This window comes from Cervus elaphus, chromosome 31 (assembly GCF_910594005.1).
Source record: "Cervus elaphus chromosome 31, mCerEla1.1, whole genome shotgun sequence".
In the NCBI taxonomy this organism is placed as follows: Eukaryota; Metazoa; Chordata; class Mammalia; order Artiodactyla; family Cervidae; genus Cervus; species Cervus elaphus.
In genome coordinates, this window is record NC_057845.1 from 6,095,650 (window position 1) to 6,113,757 (window position 18,108).

At 46.3% G+C, this 18,108-nt stretch overlaps 1 protein-coding gene across 2 annotated transcripts in view; it reads left to right on the top strand.

Moving 5' to 3' along the window:
- Positions 1 to 3,043: 3,043 nt before the first annotated feature.
- Positions 3,044 to 18,108, top strand: part of TIAM1 (TIAM Rac1 associated GEF 1) — a 451,497-nt gene continuing 436,432 nt past the window's right edge. The window contains exon 1 of one of the 2 annotated variants that reach the window (XM_043892676.1): positions 3,044 to 3,170. The gene's annotated coding sequence lies outside the window, so the exon portion shown is untranslated. The remainder of the gene's footprint in view (positions 3,171 to 18,108) is intronic. The other variant, XM_043892670.1, reaches the window with a different exon arrangement.

The window sequence follows — 18,108 nt, forward strand, 5'->3', positions numbered from 1 at the left end:
AACTCACTATATTATTTAAATATAATTTCAGCTGCAGTACCAGAGACCCAAGTATCAGAGGCATAATAAAACAAAAATTTCTTTCTCTGACATACAATAGTCTTGGTTTTAGTACATAAGCATGTATGTGTGTGTGTGTGTGTGTGTGTGTGTGTGTGTGTGTGTGTGTGTGTGTACAGCTGGGCTTCCCTGGTGGCTCAGATGGTAAAGAATCCGCCTGCACTGTGGGAGACCTGGGTTCATTTCCTAGGTCAGGAAAATCCCCTGGAGAAGTAAATGACACGGCTACCCACTTGCCTGGAGAATTCCTTGGACAGAGGAGCCTGGCGGGCTATAGTCCATGGGGTCATCAAAGGTCACATATGACTGATCGATTTATAGTTTATATATATATACACACATATATTTTTCTCATATATATATGCTCCCCTTCCATGATGGTAGCTTGTAATAGGTTAAGAAATTGCTATTCCCCTGGGATGAAAAGCTTCACAAAGGAAAGACTCTCCATTGAGAAGCTTGGGTAAATTCTTGGCTGAGATGAGGTTGTTCTTTGAAAGGGTGTCTTTTGGAAAATCTTTCACTCAACGTTCCTGCAATACCCATTATGGGACCTGGTGGACATATCACTCTGAGATCTATGGGGCTGACCAAAAAGTTCATTTGAGTGTTTCCATAACTGCCTAGAAAAAGACTCGAACCAATTTTTTAGCTAACCTGATACTATCCTGATGGTGGATGGCATCACTGACTCTATGGACATGAGTTTGAACAAGCTCCAGGAGTTGGTGATGGACAGGGAAGCCTGGTGCGTGCTGCAGTCCATGGAGTCGCAAAGAGTCGGAAACGACTGAGCAACTGAACTGAACTGAACAGATACTAACCTAATCCTTCTTCTCAGAGATCTTTAAAGCTCTTGCCTCTTTTTTGCTCCTCTATAATTCATTGATTAAATACTGTTGAGTACCCCAAGTGTGGCAAGTATGGTGCTAAGCACTGGGATAGAGCAGAGAGCAAGATAGTTAAGAATCTGAATACAATGGAGTGCTGTGCTAGAGATCATAATTAACTGGTATTGTCAGCCTCTTTTAATACAGCGGTTGGTGGGAGCACTGGGGGTGGGAGATGTGAGTACATGATCTTAACTGGATACGTCAGGTTTGGAGTGTCTTTTAGACTGTATGCTGCAGTTGGAGTTTGCCAAAAGTCTGCTGCGTGAAGGCACTGGCCGATAAGCTGGGATGTGTAGAATGGGTGGGAATAAGTCAGGTGAAGGGAAAGTGGGGGAGTGGGGTGGGTTCTGGGCAAAAGGAAGTGACCCAGAAGTAAGGCAGCAAAATGAGATTTACCTGTTTTGAAGGATGATTCTGAAAAGTGGGAGAACAGATTTCAGGAGCCAAGGCCTGGAGGAGGAGGTAGGAGGAGATGGGAGGCCTTTGACGTGGCCAGAGAAGAGATGATCCAGAAGAGGTCATGGATTTAGGAGTAGGCTAGAATAGACGGGAGTTTCCCAGGTAGCTGGGGGGTAAGGAATCCGCCTGCCCATACAAGAGACGCAGGTTCCATCCCTGGGTCGGGAAGATCCCCTGGAGGAGGAAATGGCAACCCACTCCAGCATTCTTGCCTGAAGAATCCCATAGACAGAGGAGCCTGGCAGGCTACAGTCCATGGGGTCTCAAAGTTGGACAGGACTGAGAGGCTGAGCACACAGAACAGATGGAAGAAGGAGGGAGAAGAAACAGGTAACTTTTGAGTTTTCCAGTTCGGTGTTACCTTCTAGCGCACAGGAAATTCTTTTTTGCGGTTTCCTTCTATTTTCAAGTAGATAACGCCAGGAGCACTGGCCTCCCCACTCCCTCAGGGCGAATGGGTCCACTGAGCCAGGTTGTGAGGAATATTCAGTCCGGGCCTTTGTTCTTAGCGGCGGTGTCCAAAGCTCTTAAGATAAGGAGGAAGCCTTGGCGGGTGTGGGGAAGACATTTCCTCAGCGTCTCGACTGCCGGCGTGCGAGTGTTGCCTTTCCTCAAAACCTAGAGAAAGGTAAAGAGCAAATGTTTCTGGATTTTACGGAAGAGCCCAGGAGTGTGTGGACTCCGCTCTCGAGGTGCGTACTTCACAGTAGGTGACTGTGGGCCTGTGATTTCAAGTGTACCTGCTGGCCCAGGTGTGTCGCCCGCTGAGTCCTGCACTCCCCAGGATTCGGTTAAGGCCAGCCTGCCCTACCCGGAGCTCGGTTAGCGCCTAACACCTCCAGCATCTGCAGGAAGGGATTACGGTAGGGTCTTTTCTTTTTTTCTTCCTCTCGTACAAAAGTTCTCGTCTCCCCGCTAGAGTCAGGCACACGCCTCCTAAGCCAGACCACGTGTCGCAGGTACAACTTTCTTTTTTTTTCTTTTTTTTGGCTCTTCCCCTCCCCCGTTCCTCTTTCCTCTCCGCCTTAGGTGGCAGGAAAAGCCTTTACCTCGGGCCAATCCCACCGATGCCGAGCCGCGCGCGCGCCCGCCAACCCGAGCGCCTTCTCTCCACGTCATTGGCCACCTCCACCTATGCACAGTGACAGGCAGCATCGCGGACCTATGGAGGAAGGAGGCGGAGGCCTCTCGGCCCTCCCAGAGCTGCTTTGTTAGGGGCTTCCTCGCCGTTCCACGGCCTCTCCTCCGCGCCTCCGCTGGCCTTCCCCTTCCCTCCTCGGATTGAGCCGCCGGAACCTGGTCAGAAGGCAGCCTCCGCGCGCGCGTGCGCGCGGGTGCGAGCATCTCTCCAAGCTGTGCGCGCGCGCGGAGGGGAGGCTATGCCGCCCGGGTACCCAGCGTGCGCCTGCTGGAGCGCTGGAGCCCAACTCCGAACGCCCCGCTCCTGTATCCGCCGCCTCTGATTGGCCGGCTGGAGGCGGAGCGATTGTCAGACGGCCCAATCGGAGCCTGGTTTCCCACGGGCATCCCGTGGCCCCGCCCCTTGAGGCCGCCGGCCGAGGCACCGTGACGGCTCCCATTGGCGGACGGCGCAGGGGGGCCCGCTCGGAGCGCGGCTGGGCTCTCGCAGCGCCGCCGCCGTCGGGCGCGCAGCTCTGCAGCGAGGCGAACGCCTCGGCGCGCCCGCAGCCCCCCGGAGCCCGGCGGCCCCGCATTGTCCCTGGCCCGGTGGCCGAGATCCGGGACGAGCGTCGGGGGGTGAGTACCGCGAGCCTGGGGAGGGAGAGCTGGCTGGCCGGAGCTAACCGGGAGAGGACGGCGATGAGGAAGCCCGGAGCCCCTCTGCCCGTGACGGGCACGTCCTGACCCCAGTCTCTCCCCCGCACATTGGGGCTCCCGGCGGGTCCTAGCTCCCCCCTTGATCGGGGTTTGCTCGTATTGTTTTCACGTTTCCCACACTCGGGGAGGGAGGTGGGGAGCTGGAGAGGGAAGCGAGGGAGACATCCCTCGCTCGAGGGAGCAGTCCGGAGGGAGACGGGCAGTGGCGCCCAGGTGCCCGGCGCCGAATGGAAGTGACAGTGTCCAGGCGTTGGCATTCGGTCTTCCCGGCAGCGGGAGGTCAGCGCTGACCTGCGGCGACGACGGCACTTTGTATGTGTCGGCTGATTTTTTTTTTTTTTTATCAACTTCGGGGAGGGCGTGCGTGTGCTTGCGTGTGTCTCGTGTGTGTGTTTGCGTCCCTGACTTGTGCACCCCGCCAGGCCTGGGTTTTCCGCGACGCTGACTGGGCGCTCACCTTGGCGATCGGTGCTAAGCTCGGGACCCGACTCGCGGGGCGGAGAGCCTGGGGGATCGGCACACAGGGCCGGGAGCCCCCGGCGGACCCGGGAGCAGACGTTTACAGCGGCCTTCTGCGCGCGCGCAGACAATGACGGATCCGGGCGCGGGATGCTGGGGTCTGTGCATCGGATCCTCGCTCGGGATCGCGGTCCCGCTTCGCTTGCCTGCGGGCCCGGTCGTTCGGATGCTGCTGCGCCGCGCGGCTCATCGCCCAGCTGGGGGACCCGTGTGGGGCCCCGCTTTTGTTTACAGACCTCGCCACTGGGCGAGAGCTGCGCGCCCGCTCCCCGGCTGCCGCGCGCCCCCTCCGAGCTAGGAGAAGTTGGTGCTTGCTGTCAGGTGACGCCCCCTCCCCAGGCCTCCTGGGCGAGATGCTGCGGGGGAACAGACGCCCAGACGGCGCCTTCGTGCCCTGGCCCCGCTGCGCACGGCGCTCCCAGGCCCCCTTACATCAGAGGCCCTCTCAGTTTGGCCGCCGTCGGGGCGCTGATGGAGTCAAGCTCACCTCCCTTCCAGTAGCATCTTCTGGCTTCGTCCCCGAGCCAGCCCAGGTTGATTCTGAGTCTCCCTCTTCCTGTATGTTGGCAAGTCTTGAAGGACGCGCGAGCCCTTGCGGACGCTGGCCAATTGGTGCCCGTTTCAGTGGTACCCGCGCGGCCCCGCGGAGCAGCTGTGGGGCATTCCTGAGTCAGAGCAGCCCGGATCGGGTTACCCACGCGTGCTGACTTGGCATCCACTTTGTTTGAGCTGGAGTAGAGGTTGAGAGCCTGAGCAGTGAGATTAAAAAAAAAACCAAAACAAAAAACCTGGCTTCCAGTGCCTGCTCAGCGTCACCCACGAGGTGGGTGATATGTTCCAGAAAGAGCGACTTTAGTCTCCTTGCGTCTCAGTTTCCGAGTCTGTAGAGTGGGGATAATGAGTGTCCACGTTTGTGGGGGTGGGGAATTAAAGGACAATATAAAGCAACTGGCAGTTACGGCCACAGAGAGACACTGGAATAATGTTTCCCTGTTAGAGGGAATCTACTGCAGAGGATGGCCCCGCATCGCGTACCCTTGCTGCAGCTTTCCATTCTCCCAACTCCTATTTTATTTTAAAAAGCATGTAGGATTGCCGTTTTCAGCTTCAAACAGGCCTTGTTTTACTGGACCTTAGATTTCACTCTACTTATCTAATCCCTTAGGGCTTTTTTTTTTTTTTTTTTTTTTGCATTTCCATTAGGTTTTCTTTTTTAATTTTTTCCCATTAGCTTTTAGTTGTTTCTTCTTCCTTCCTTCTTCCTTGAGGTTATGCTGAGACCCAGGCCTGTGTTTGGAGGAGGAAACCTTGTCTAAGTGGGACGCTCTACAGCTAAACCAATGGCCGGTGTGCAAAGTGAATAATACCCGGATGGAGGGAGGTTTGAACAAAGAGATACCTGGAGGCTGGGAGGAACGCTTCCTGGTAGAAGTGAAATTTGAGCTGAGTCTTGTAGCAGAAGTTTGGTAAACGGCTAGTTTCTGGAACATGCTCTTTTGTACCCTGCCGTAAAGAATTCTGCCAGCCAGGTTGTCTTGGAGCCGTAAACACCGAAGTTGCTAGGTAATTATCTTTGCATGGAAGAGAAATATACCTTAGGAGGAGGCTGTTGTCTAACTCGGAAGTGTGGAAGAGGAGAATTGATTTCATTGAGTATCTGCAAAATGCTGTCAATGTGTTTTGACTTGTTTTTCCTCTGGTCCACCAGCTGAGCACTGCTGATTTCCTCCAGGCGAAGAGACAAGCTGCTGTGTACAGGAAAAACAAAAACAAGGAAAAACCTGTCTGTAATCAGATGAATAAATAGTTTGAAAAAGACAATCTTGGGTTCGGCTACAGAATCAGATACTGAAAAAAAAAATGCTTCTGGTTTCAACCCTCTTTTGCCTGTTGGGGCAAGTTATTGAGCTGGGTCCTGTAACACCTTATTTGAATGTAGATCCCAGGGGCCATTACAAGCAAGCAAGCAAACAAGCCGACAAACCAACAAACAAAAACTAAGCGGGCAGGGGGAACTTGCAGGTTGTCTAGTGGGGGCAGAAGCCCACAGGGACTGTTCCCCACAACCTCTGTCCCCCTGGGCCTGCCTCCGTCACCCTAAGCAGATGTAGGAGTATGGCATTATTGCTAGATGCCAAGGCATAAATGTGATAACCCATTTAAAATTCCACTCGCAGAAATGATTCCAACCCTTCTTGCACTTGTTCTGGGAATTCTCTGGCCCTTAGGGATGCTTGAAGGCAGCTTTGCCCCCTGCTGCTGTCTGGGGATCAAATCAGTGGGGGGCCTAGACTTTAAAGCGAACATGTGGTTAGGAAATCTCGTTAGCTGACAATTCAGCTCCACTCTAATGTGCATCCAAAGAGCTAGGACAAAGACCTTCTCTCCTGTCCCCCTGCAGTTGTCTCTCCCAGCTCCCCACTCTTCCAGCACAGCCCCAACAAACCAGAAAGGAGTTTGGGTGGGGGTCTAACTGCCGCCCCCCCCACCCCTGGAAATTCCTGCAGTTCTGTGGACTAGCAGATGGAACCCCAGGCCTTCTGGAGCGCTGGGGCAGGAATTTATCCCCAAAGCTTTGCAGAGGGCCAGCTAGCTGTGCCTGTTAACCCCTCTTCCTTCCTTTCCACATTGCAAGGAGCTTGCTTACTGCCTATGAGACAGCACTTGAATAGATGGTGAAGTTCAAGCCTGTGCTTTCCCAAATGAGAAGAGCAGGTAGGAGCATGGGATGGGAATCACGTCCAGGTCTTGCCCAGAAGCCAGTGATGGAGGGGAACGTCTGCCTGAGAGTACATGAGGCACGGGGCTGAGCGGGCAGAGAGAATTTGATTCCTGTGAGCAGTGTGCAGAGTCCTGTGGAATTCCTGAATCCCAACAGGTTTGGGCTTGTGGCTGAGAAATATCCTTATTTTCACTCCGTCCAGTCATTTGGACTCCTGTATCTTTTTTTTTTTTAAATGTTATTAAAAATTTAAAAAATTGGAGTATAATTGCTTTGCAGTGTTTTTTCTGCCCTACGACAATGTGAATCAATCATAATTGTAAATAAATCTCCTCTTTCTTGAGCCTGCCTCCCCTCTCCCATCCCACCTCTCCAGGTCGTCACAGAGCACCACGCTGGCCTCCTTGTATTTTACAGCAGCTTCCTATTAGTTATCTATTTTACATATGTTAGTGTATATATGTCAGTGTGGACTCCTACATATAAAACAGTGTTTCACTGGGAATTTGTGTGTATATGTGTGTGTACGTATTACATACATGCATATATACATACTCATTTTCTTTTCTAAATTTAGCAAATGGGTAGAATGTTTCTGCATTATGTCCTCCCCTTTCCGCCCCCCTCCATGTAGGATGAGAGAAAAACAGATTTGCAAGGTCCCCAGCACAATTCTTCGGTTTTTCATGATTCACATTTCATCTGTAAATATCTGGTTTTATGTAATTAGTAATTCCTATTAAAAATTTTTTTCGGTTGTCATTGTAGGCCAGTCACTTATTTAAAAACTTTTAAAAAAGTAAATAAAGGAGGCATTCAAAAAATAAAGCAGTACTCAGGCAGGAACAGAAGTTTTGGAAAAGAAAACAATGCTCTAGTGTAAAAGGTACAAAATATTAGCAGGCGGGTTTTTCCCTTCCATCCCCTTCCCAACCTCCACACCCCTCCAGCACAAGACTTTCACTGTTCCTATGGTCTCCAGGGAGCTCATTAAGCCATCCGTAAAGGCCTAGACTGTGGGTATACAGAGATTTCTCCCAGACTTGTGTGAGATTCTTCTAGAAGACGTTGGAGCTCTTGCTAGGTGGAGAGAGATTCTTCCCTCATTGGGCTGAGGCTGAGTTTAGAGCCTGGCATTTGGCTGCAAGTGGGGTCTCAGTTCATGGAAATGGCAGCAAGAAAGAAAAAACAACAACAACAAAAAACCCACAACCAGAACAAAACCGTGGCACAATGTAAGAGCCAGTCAATTGCGTACATCCGAAGGAGGCTGAACACAGTGATGATTCAGGGAGCAGCCCTGTGGGAGGAAAGGTGCTTTCAGCCGAGCACTTTCTGAATAGCCCAAGGCCCTCTGAGTCTTGGCGTTGTCACAGGGTTTCTTTCCTACAGAGAGGTTTGGGTGTCCCAGTTTGGAGCCAAGCAGGAAGGTACCACGTGTGTCCTGGCTCGGGCCGCTTTGAAGGAGGAGAGATGAAAGGGAGGGGGCATTGTCTTTGGCTAAAAAACAACCCCCCCCCCCCCGATTATTTATTTCCAGCTTCTACAGCAGAATGTTATTACAGACTAAAGGATAAATATATTGATGAATAAACAGATGAGTGAGGAGGTAGGTGATTGGAAGATGGTGGACCTGGGACCCAGCTTGGCTTGGGATGGGTGAGGAGTGGATGGGGAATTAGGTGAAGGAGATTCAGTTGCTTGTCCTTAAAAACTCCAAACACAGTTCTCTGTGCCCTGGGAGGAGGCAGGATATCCTGCCTTCTCAGTGGCTGCCCTTCTGTCGTCCGAGTGCCCGCCTCCTGGGCCAGGAGGGGCTAACCTTTTAAACCCAGATCCATTCTGGTTCCTGCTCCTGCTTCCTCTGCCATCTGTGGCAGGGATGATGAGCTGGAGAAGGTCCCCAGGTCGGCCCCAGAGGAGAGGAAGTCAGAGGAGTCCTCGGTCTGGGAATCTTCCCTGTGGAGTTGTCAGGACCACGGAAATGGAGTGGTTGGGGGTTTTCTATCCAATGCGCGCTTTTCTTTTCTTTTTTAAAAAATATTTATTTCATTTTTATTATTTATTTATCTGCACTGGGTCTTAGTTGCAGCATGCGGATCTTCACTTGTGGCACGTGGGAATCTTAGTTCCCTGATAGGGATCGAACCTGGGCAGCTTGCCTTGGGAGCACAGAGTCTTAGCCAGTGGACCACCAGGAAAGTCCCCAGTGCTCGCTTTTCAGAAGAGGAGGTGGGCCTGAGGTCTGCAGGTTGAGCCTGAATTGCCCTTAGGAGGGGGGGATCTGCTTTGCCCCTGCTTCCCACCCCACCCCCAGAGGTCTTTGGGAGAGACATTCCAGCCCAAAGCCTGACCATCTCAGGGTTCCTCAGACCCTGGGGACAAGATCTCTCTTGACCCAGACGGCTCTCCTGTGTTGGGCAGGGAGCTCTTGGCTGCATTCTGGGCACAAGAAGATTTCAAGATGGAATGTCTAGAACAGCCAGGACCTCATTAGCTAGTTCCCACTTGCTTTTAGGACAGTGTTTGAGAGGGTGAGAACTGTGGGCTTAGTCTCATCATGACATTCAGATGTGCATTTTGGTTTTTTTTTTTTTGGACTTAACAGGAGTCTGACCCAACTACTGAGCTAATGTGTTAGGTTTGGTCTTTTTTTTTTTTTTTTTCTGGCCATCAGGGGTAGCTTGTGGAATCTTAGTTCCCTGACCAGATTGAACCTGGGTCCTCAGCAGTGACAGGGCTGTGTCTTAACCCCTGGGCCACCAGGGGAGTCCCTGAAATGCACCTCCTGACCTCCTCACATACACAAGGATATCCTTGGAGTGGGAACATGGGGGTCCAATTCTTTCTGGTGCGGTAGACCCCTGGGATCTGATAACCAGGGCATCGCTCTCCATGCCTATAAGGCCCCTAGTTCGCTTGGGTACCCTGGTCACTCGGTCATGCCTGGTCTCCGGCGTCATGGCTGATTCTGTCACCTGCCATTCTCAGAAGTGCCCCGGTGTGGCCGCCTGGGGTCCAGAGTCCCAAGCGTCAGGAGCTGTCACCCTGAGTATGCTGAAGTAACTGTGGGTCTTGCTTCCCAGATGGCAAATCCTGCTTAGTTCTGTGGCATCAGCCTCCATATCCACCTTTTGGTTTTTAAAATGCCTTCATTGCCATGTGTAAAACAGACAGCTAGTACGATGCAGGGAGCTCAAGTTGGTGCTCTGTGATGACCTAGAGGGAGAGGGAGGGCCAAGAAGTAGGGAGATGTGTGTGTACGTATAGCTGATTCATTTTAATTATAGCAGAAACGAACGCAACATTGTAAAGCAACTGTACTCCATTTAAAAAACTAAGTAAGGGCCTTCAAGCTCTGCAGGGAGAATAATGCCCCATGTGCCTTCTCTCATCTAAGATGTCTTTGGATCCAGAAACTGTTGAAAATGAAGTCGCTTAGTCATGTCCGACTCTTTGTGACCCCATGGACTGTAGCCTGCCAGGCTCTTCCGTCCATGGGATTTTCCAGGCAAGAGTACTGGAGTGGGTTCCCATTTCCTTCTCCAGGGGATCTTCCCAATGCAGGGATCGAACCCAGGTGTCCAGCAATTGCAGGCAGATGCTTTACTGTTTGAGCTATCCGGTAATCCAGAAGTTGTTAAGACTTTTAAAATATTCTTGCCGTGGTGAAGCTTTGACCTAATGATGCTTCTTAACTGCCACAGAGAGGGTAGGGACTCTGTGTGCGCTTCTTATTCTCTTAAGGGTCTAACACGTTACATGTCCAAATTGGCTTACTAAGGATGCAGTCTTTGGCTATAAAACTTGAGTCGGTTTTGCTGTGATATATTGAAATTGCAATTTCACTCACTGATGGTGATCGACCACAGTATTCTTCCTGATGCCAGCTATACTCCTTCTTTCACGTGGATTCTTCTGTTCAAGTAATGCCAAGTTTGATTTGTTTCTGAAAACGATGTGCAAAATAATAATCCCATGTCGTATTAGCAAACTAAGGGAAAAGATGAGCTTGTTGTGAAAAACATGTTCTGTTTTGTTTTTTTCCCACCCACTCCTGTACTCTCCAGAAATAATCACTTTTGTTCATTTTTGTTTTTAGTTCCTCTACTGATTATCTCTGTATTGCTATATAATCTGTATGCCATTTTCATTTCACTTCCTGTTATGACAGAAGACAGTTTAGCTTCCTTACTGTGTTTTATTTCCTTTATTCTCCAGATTTTTGATGCTTATATTTATAGTTCGATCTTTCTGTTGCTGATATAGACTAATTTAGTTCCATCAACCAGTGACAGCGCCCTTTTCCTCCTTTCCCTCTGTAAAATGAGCATATCAGTGTCCTGACCTGCCTTTCCTCTCAACTTCCCTTCCCGTTTTACCTCCAGCTTCTGTCAGATGTCAGGGTTGCTGGGACTGTTCTGTAAGCCTGATAAAGATGATGGAAGTTTTCTGTGCTTTCTCTGTTTTTTTTTTACTGATAACAGATTTATTAAGATATGATTTATTGGGTTGGCCAAAAAGGTCGTTCGGGTTTTTCTGTAACATTTTATGGAAAAACCCAAACAAACTTTTGGGCCAACCAATGCATACTTCCTTGGTGGCTCGGTGGTAAAGAACTTGCCTGCCAATGCAGGAGATGTGTGTTCGATCCCTGGGTCAGGAAGATCCCCTGGAAAAGGAAATGGTAACCCACTCCAGGAATCTTGCCTGGAGAATGCCATGGACAGACTACAGTCCATGGGGTCGCAAAGAGCTGGACATGACTTAGTGACGGAACAACAACATACATACCATACAATTAAGTTCTTTAAAGTATACAATTGAGTGGTATTTGGTATACTTGCAGAATTGAGCAAACATCAATTTTAGAACATTTTCATCATCTCCTAAAGAAACCCATACCTGATACCACTTACTTCCTTTCCCCGCCCATCCAGCCAGTCTCCAGGAACCACTGATCCATTTTCTGTCTCTATTTGTTGTTCAGTCGCTCAGTCACGTCTGACTCTTTGTGCCCATGGACTGCAGCAGGCCAGGCTGCCCTGTCCTTCACCACTTCTCAGAGCTTACTTAAACTCACGTTCATTGAGTCAGTGATGCCATCTAACCATCTCATCCTCTGTCATTCCCGTCTCCTCCCGCCTTCAGTCTTTCCCAGCCTCAGGGTTTTTTCTAATGAGTCAGTTCTTAGCCATCAGGTGGCCCAAGTATTGGAGCTTCAGCTTCAGCATCAGTCCTTCCAGTGAACACCCAGGACTGATCTCCTTTAGGATGGACTGGTTGGATCTCCTTGCAGTCCAAGGGACTCTCAAGAGTCTTCTCCAACACCACAGTTCAAAAGCATCAGTTTGTTGGCACTCAGCCTTCTTTATGTCCTACTCTTACATCCATACACGACTACTGGAAAAAGCATAGCTTTTGACTGTATGGACCTTTGTCGACAAAGTAACGTCTCTGCTTTTTAATATGCTGTCTAGGTTGGTCATAGCTTTTCTTCCAAGGAGCAAGCATCTTTTAATTTCATGGCTACACTCACCATCTGCAGTGATTTTGCAACCCAAGAAAATAAAATCTGTCACCGTTTTCATTGTTTCCCCATCTATTTGCCATGAAGTAATAGGACCGGATGCCGTGATTAGTTTTTTGAATGTTGAGTTTTAAGCCAGGTTTTTCACTCTCCTCTTTCACTCTCATCAAGAGGCTCTTTAGTTCCTCTTCGCTTTCTGCCATAAGGGTGGTGTCATCTGTGTATCTGAGGTTATTGATATTTCTCCCGGCAATCTTGATTCCAGATTGTGCTTTATCCAGCCTGGCATTTTGCATGATGTACTCTGCATAGAAGTTAAACAAGCAGGGTGATGATATACAACTTTGACGTACTCCTTTCCTAATTTTGAACCAGTCCATTGTTCCATGTCTGGTTTCTCAGGAGGCAGTTCAGGTAGTCTTTTATTCTTATCTCTTTAAGAATTTTCCACAGTTTGTTGTGATCCACACAGTCAAAGGCTTTGGCATAGTCACTGAAGCAGAAGTAGATGTCCTGGAATTCTCTTGCTTTTTCGATGATCCAGCGGATGTTGGCAATTTGATCTCTGGTTCCTCTGGCTTTTCTAAATCCAGCTTGAACATCTGGAAGTTCACGGTTCATGTACTGTTGAAGCCTGGCTTGGAGAATTTTGAGCATTCCTTTGCTAGCGTGTGAAATGAGCACAATTGTGCAGTAGTTTGAACATTCTTTGGCATTGCCTTTCTTTGGGATTGGAATGAAAGCTGACTTTTTTTCAGTCCTGTGGCCACTGCTGAGTTTTCCAAATTTGTGGCATATTGAGTGCACCACTTTCACAGCATCATCTTTTAGGATTTGAAATAGCTCAACTGGAATTCCATCACCTCCACTAGCTTTGTTCGTAGTGATGCCTCCTAAGGCCCATTTGACTTTGCACTCTAAGATGTCTGACTCTAGGTGAGTGATCACACCATCATGATTATCTGGGTCGTGAAAAGATCTTTTTTGTACAGTTCTTCTGTGTATTCTTGCCACCTCTTCTTAATATTTTTTGCTTCTGTTAGGTCCATACCATTTCTGTCCTTTATTGTGCTCATCTCTATAGACTTGCTTACTCTGCACATTACGTATAAACAGGACTGTCTTTTTTGAGTTAGCATATTGTTTTCAAGGGTCTTCCAGGTTGTGGCATGTCTGTACTTCATTCTGTTTAAAAAAAAAAAAAATTTAATTTGGCTGCACCAGGTCTTAGTTGAAGCATGTGAGATCTTAGTTGCGACATGTGGGTTCTAGTTCCCCGACCAGGAAGTGAACTAGGGCACCTGCAGTGGGAGCTTTGAGTCTTAGCCCCTGGACTACCAGGAAAGTCCCAGCATTTGGTTCTTTTTTTAATTGATGAATAATGTTTCTTTGTATGGATATATCACATTTTATTTACATCCATTCGTCAGTTGGTGGGCATTTGGGTTGTTTCTGCCTCTTAACTATTGTGCATAGTTACTGCTGTGAAACATTAGTGTAAATACTTGTTTGATACTTGTTTTAAATTCTTTTTGGTATATACCTAGGAGTGGAATTGCTGGGTCGTATGATAATTCTATGTAAATTTCTGAGGAGCTGCTGGATTGCTTTCCAAAGTAACCGTACCATCTTACATTCCTACCAGCAGTGAATGAATGAGGATTCTAACTTCTCATATCCTTTCCAGCATTTATTATTAATCTTTTTGATTTTAGTCACCTTTATGGGTGAGAGGAAATACCGCCTTTTGATTTTGATTTGCATTTTCCTGATACATAAAAATGTTGAGCATTTTTTCAAGTGCTCATTGGCGGATTGTGTATTTTCTTCGGAGAAATGTCTATTTAGACCCTTGGCTCATTTTGGTTTCTGTCTCTTTATTAAATCATACAATTTGGTTTCTGTCTCTTTATTAAATCATAAGGATTCTTTGCATATTTTCAATATAAGTACCTTATTAGATATATGATTTGTAAACATTTTCTTCATTCTGTGAGTCACCATTTCACTCTTCCCATGGCATCCTTTACATGTGATTTGCTTTTGAAAAGCTGAAAGTCAGTAAAGATGTTTGCTTAGTTATGACTCTGACAGTAACTAAGTCAACTTTGTACTCTAGGTTATACAAGTTTTATATTTTCTACAGTTATACTGATATGACTTAACTGATAGAGAGAAAAGAAATACTGGGGACATTTTTAATTCTCTGATTTAACATTAAAAAAGAGCAATTTTTTCCATTTACTTTAAAAACTGTGTGCATGACTCAGCTATTTATTTACCAAAGTTGCAGAAGGGTATATTTTTGTAAAGTAATTTGAAGGGAGCTGTCTTGGGTATCAACTTTTGGGTGATACATTTTTTTTGCTGGTTGAAATATTTATCACTATGTTATATTAGGTTGAAATGTCTGGAGATATTTTAGGTTGTTCTACTGGGGAAGTATCTAGCATCTACCTAGCTTCCTAGGTGGCTCAGATGGTAAAGAATCTGCCTGCAGTGCAGGAGACCTGGGTTCTGTTTCTGGGTTGGCAAGATCCCCTGGAGAACTACATGGCAACCAGGCCAGTACTCTTGCCTGGAGAATTCCCATGGGCGGGGGAGCCTGGCAGGCTACAGTCCATGGGATCGCAAAGAGATGGACACGACTGAGCAACTATGCATAGCACTGGGGAAGTATCGAGCATCTACCTAGATACAAGGAGATGTCTGGCATCTAAGTGGGACACGCCAAGGATGTTGCTAAGGTCCTGCAATGCAGGGGTCAGTCCCTCAGACAAAGAATTTCTGGTCCATAGTCAGTGGTGCTGAGGTTGAGTAACACTGCATTCAAAAGACACAAGTATTGTTAGAGATCCACACATTTAAATTGCTTTACTTAGGATAGTTTCCTGTGTTGTTTAGGTATTTGGAAGTGAACTATCTTGAGACATCAGATAATTTTGGTTATTTAAAACATTTTGGTCATATTTTAGCAGAAATTAGATTTGAGTAGCTTTCTTTTTTTCGGGTAGAGAGTTTTAAGATATTGGCTAACAATTTCAGGCATGTGGGGCTTCTCCGTGCTGAAGTTCATCTTTTTAATGACTTCCGGATGTTGCTAATGACTGTATCCTGAATTCTGCTGTGCTTCGTGTTATGGGAGGAAAAATATTTGCAGGCTGATCATTATAATGTTACTCTTCTTAAGTAATTTATTGAGCATGAAAAGTATTTTTAGAAAAAAGTGTTCCAAGTGCAGTGCAAGATCTACTGTTCAGTTTTATTATAGAAAAGTCTTATGAGTGTTGGAATCATCTCACTTTGAAATCTTTATGATTAGAAATTATTTCACTTCTACAGTTATATCAGTTGGACCTTGACATTTCATTGTCATTTAAAAAATTAAAGCCTCCCAACTATGGTTTTCGCTTAACCAAACAATTTAACAATTTTAAAGTAGATTTTAAAAATTCACCCAGTGGTTTTTGTTTTTCCTTTTTTTTTTCTTTTCTTCACTTCCCTGACAGTTAATTGCTTTAATTTGGGGACTGAATGCCTGCAACTTTGGTCCTGTGACCTCTCACCAATTGTATCAAACCATTTAAATTACTTTAAAGAAAAGGTTCTGTGGGTGCCTGCGGCATGATTTTAGCTCACTTCAAATAAGAAAGCACCCAAATGACCTCCTCTTTCTTGAAGAAATGGGGTCAAAACCAGTTGGACTTTTTTGATAGATGTTGTTAGATTAGTCTTAGGACCTCCGAATCTTTAGAGATCCAAGTGAATGAGCCTTTCTTTAAACTGGAACTAGTTAACAGAGCTTATGTGAGTGAGAAGGGCTAAAATGATTCCTTACATATAGCCTCTGAATTTTAGTTTTAATTTTAATTAATTTAATTTTAATTTTAATCTGTGCTAAAATGATTCCTTACATATAGCCTCTGAATTTTAGTTTTAATTTTAATTAATTTAATTTTAATTTTAATCTGTGCCTTCTTAGCCTGTGATGCAGCGGTTCTGAATTCCATCTATGTCAGGATAAGTGAATTTATGGGCCTGCTAGCAAGCAGCAGTGTATAGTGTCTGGATTCTATTAGACCATATGGACCCAGCCCCTCCAGCATTCCGAAGCCCAGCCATAGCTAAGACAGCCAAGGGTTACACGTACAGGCCTTGGGGAGACTGGTACCAAGGCCATAAGATGTAGCTCTTGGTTGCTGTGTTATGGTTGCTAGGAAACCATAACTTGGGAAAAAGTGGAACTCTCGCAAAAAGATCTTCATGTACCTTAAACAATAAGGTTTCCATCTTGGAAAAGTTATTTGGTAGATTTTTGAACTGAAGAGCTTCATTAGGAGTCAAGTTGAATACTTTAATGCCTTGAAGATTATATAACTAACTTAAGGATGCTGTGAGAGTCATGTTTCTGAATTTCCTCTTTTCATTTGAATCAGATCTCTCTGACCTCTAGCAGTGTTAAAAATGGTTAATGTAAATGGCCTTTGATTACCTGGCTCACTCTTCATTTTTCTCAGATGTTCTGTGGGGTTTTTTCCCTCATATTTTCTTTGTCTGAGTGATTCTTCCCAAATAACTCATCCTCAATATTTTTTTTAATTATAAAGTATTTCTCTTAATTACATTAGGTAATACGGTAAATATAGCCAAATAGCAACAATGACTATCTTTTAGTGTTGAAGTTAGGGAGAATCTTATTTTCTTAGGCACAGTTTTCTCAAACTGAAAGATTTTATAATCATTAGGGGTTACTTGTATAGTCAGAAAAATTATATTGATTAAATACACATACGTCTTTGGGTAGATGGTGACTAGTAGAAGCTTAATCTCCCAAACTGTATTTTTTTGTAATCCACTTAAACATGGGGATTAAAGAGCAAAGTGCCCTCTCAAAAGTAAGGACCGCAGGACTGTGGATTCTGGCTTGGAATAGACAAAGATGAGAAAGCCCTCGGGGCAGCCAAGAAGCCCAGTGATTAAATGTCAATGGATGGATTAGCCCCATTGTTGACTGATCTTTTCAGGATGGGATTGAACCCAGACCTCCAGAAAGTGGTTGACCTTCCAGGGTTGCCTGCGTCCTTTTCTTTACACTCCTTTCCCCTTAGACGGTGGAACATCCACAGTTCCAGTCATGGTTGTGTCTCATGAGCTCAGTTTTTCTCTAGGATCACCTCCTAATTCTGAAGAGAGAAGATAATAATCAATAACCTTGATTATTTCTAAGTCAAGCTTAATTCATATTTGCGTTCATTTTCTAGGGCTCCTAGTAAAAGGTGCCTTGAATGGATGACCTAAGACAAGACACGTTGATTCTCTCATAGTTCTGGATGCCAGAAGTTCAAAATCAAGATGGCAGCAGGGCCATGTTCCCTCCAAAGGTTCCAGGGTAGAATCTTTCCTTGCCTCTTTCAGCTTCTGCCGGCTCTTGGCGTTCCTGGGCTTCCGACCTCCTCACTGCAATCTCGGCCTCCTTCTCGTGGTCGTCTTCTTTTGTGGCCGTGTGTTTGTTTCTGAATCTCCTCCTCTCTCTTGTTAAGACAGTAGTTTTTGGATGTAGGGTCCATCTTAATCCTATTTAATGTCACCCTAGCTTGGTTATATCTGCCAAGATCGAATTTCCAAATAAGATCATAGTCATAGTTACTACAGATCAAAGCTGAAACATGTATTTTGGGGGAACACCATTCAGCCCACAAGTGTGTGCAACCATTCCATTAGACTGCCAGCTAAAGTCACTTGAGATAGCATAATATGGGTGTGTACTTACTGCTAAGAAACGTGACTTTCTTAGAGCTTAGCTCTGATATGTCACCATGTGTTTTAAACTTACAAAGACTCTATCTAGCCCTTTGGCCCCAGCCCTGCTTTCCCATTTCATCTCTCAGGATTCCTTTCTCATGCTTAGAGCCAATGAAACCGGAGTCCTATTTGCTCTGGAATATATCCTATTCTCTCATATATATATATATATATATTTGTTCACCCTGTCTCTAGATACAGACTATTCCTATTTTTCCTAGCCCTTCTTCCAGGTCTGGTCGAAATCAGCCATCTTTATGTCGTTTCCCCGATGTTTTAGTGTT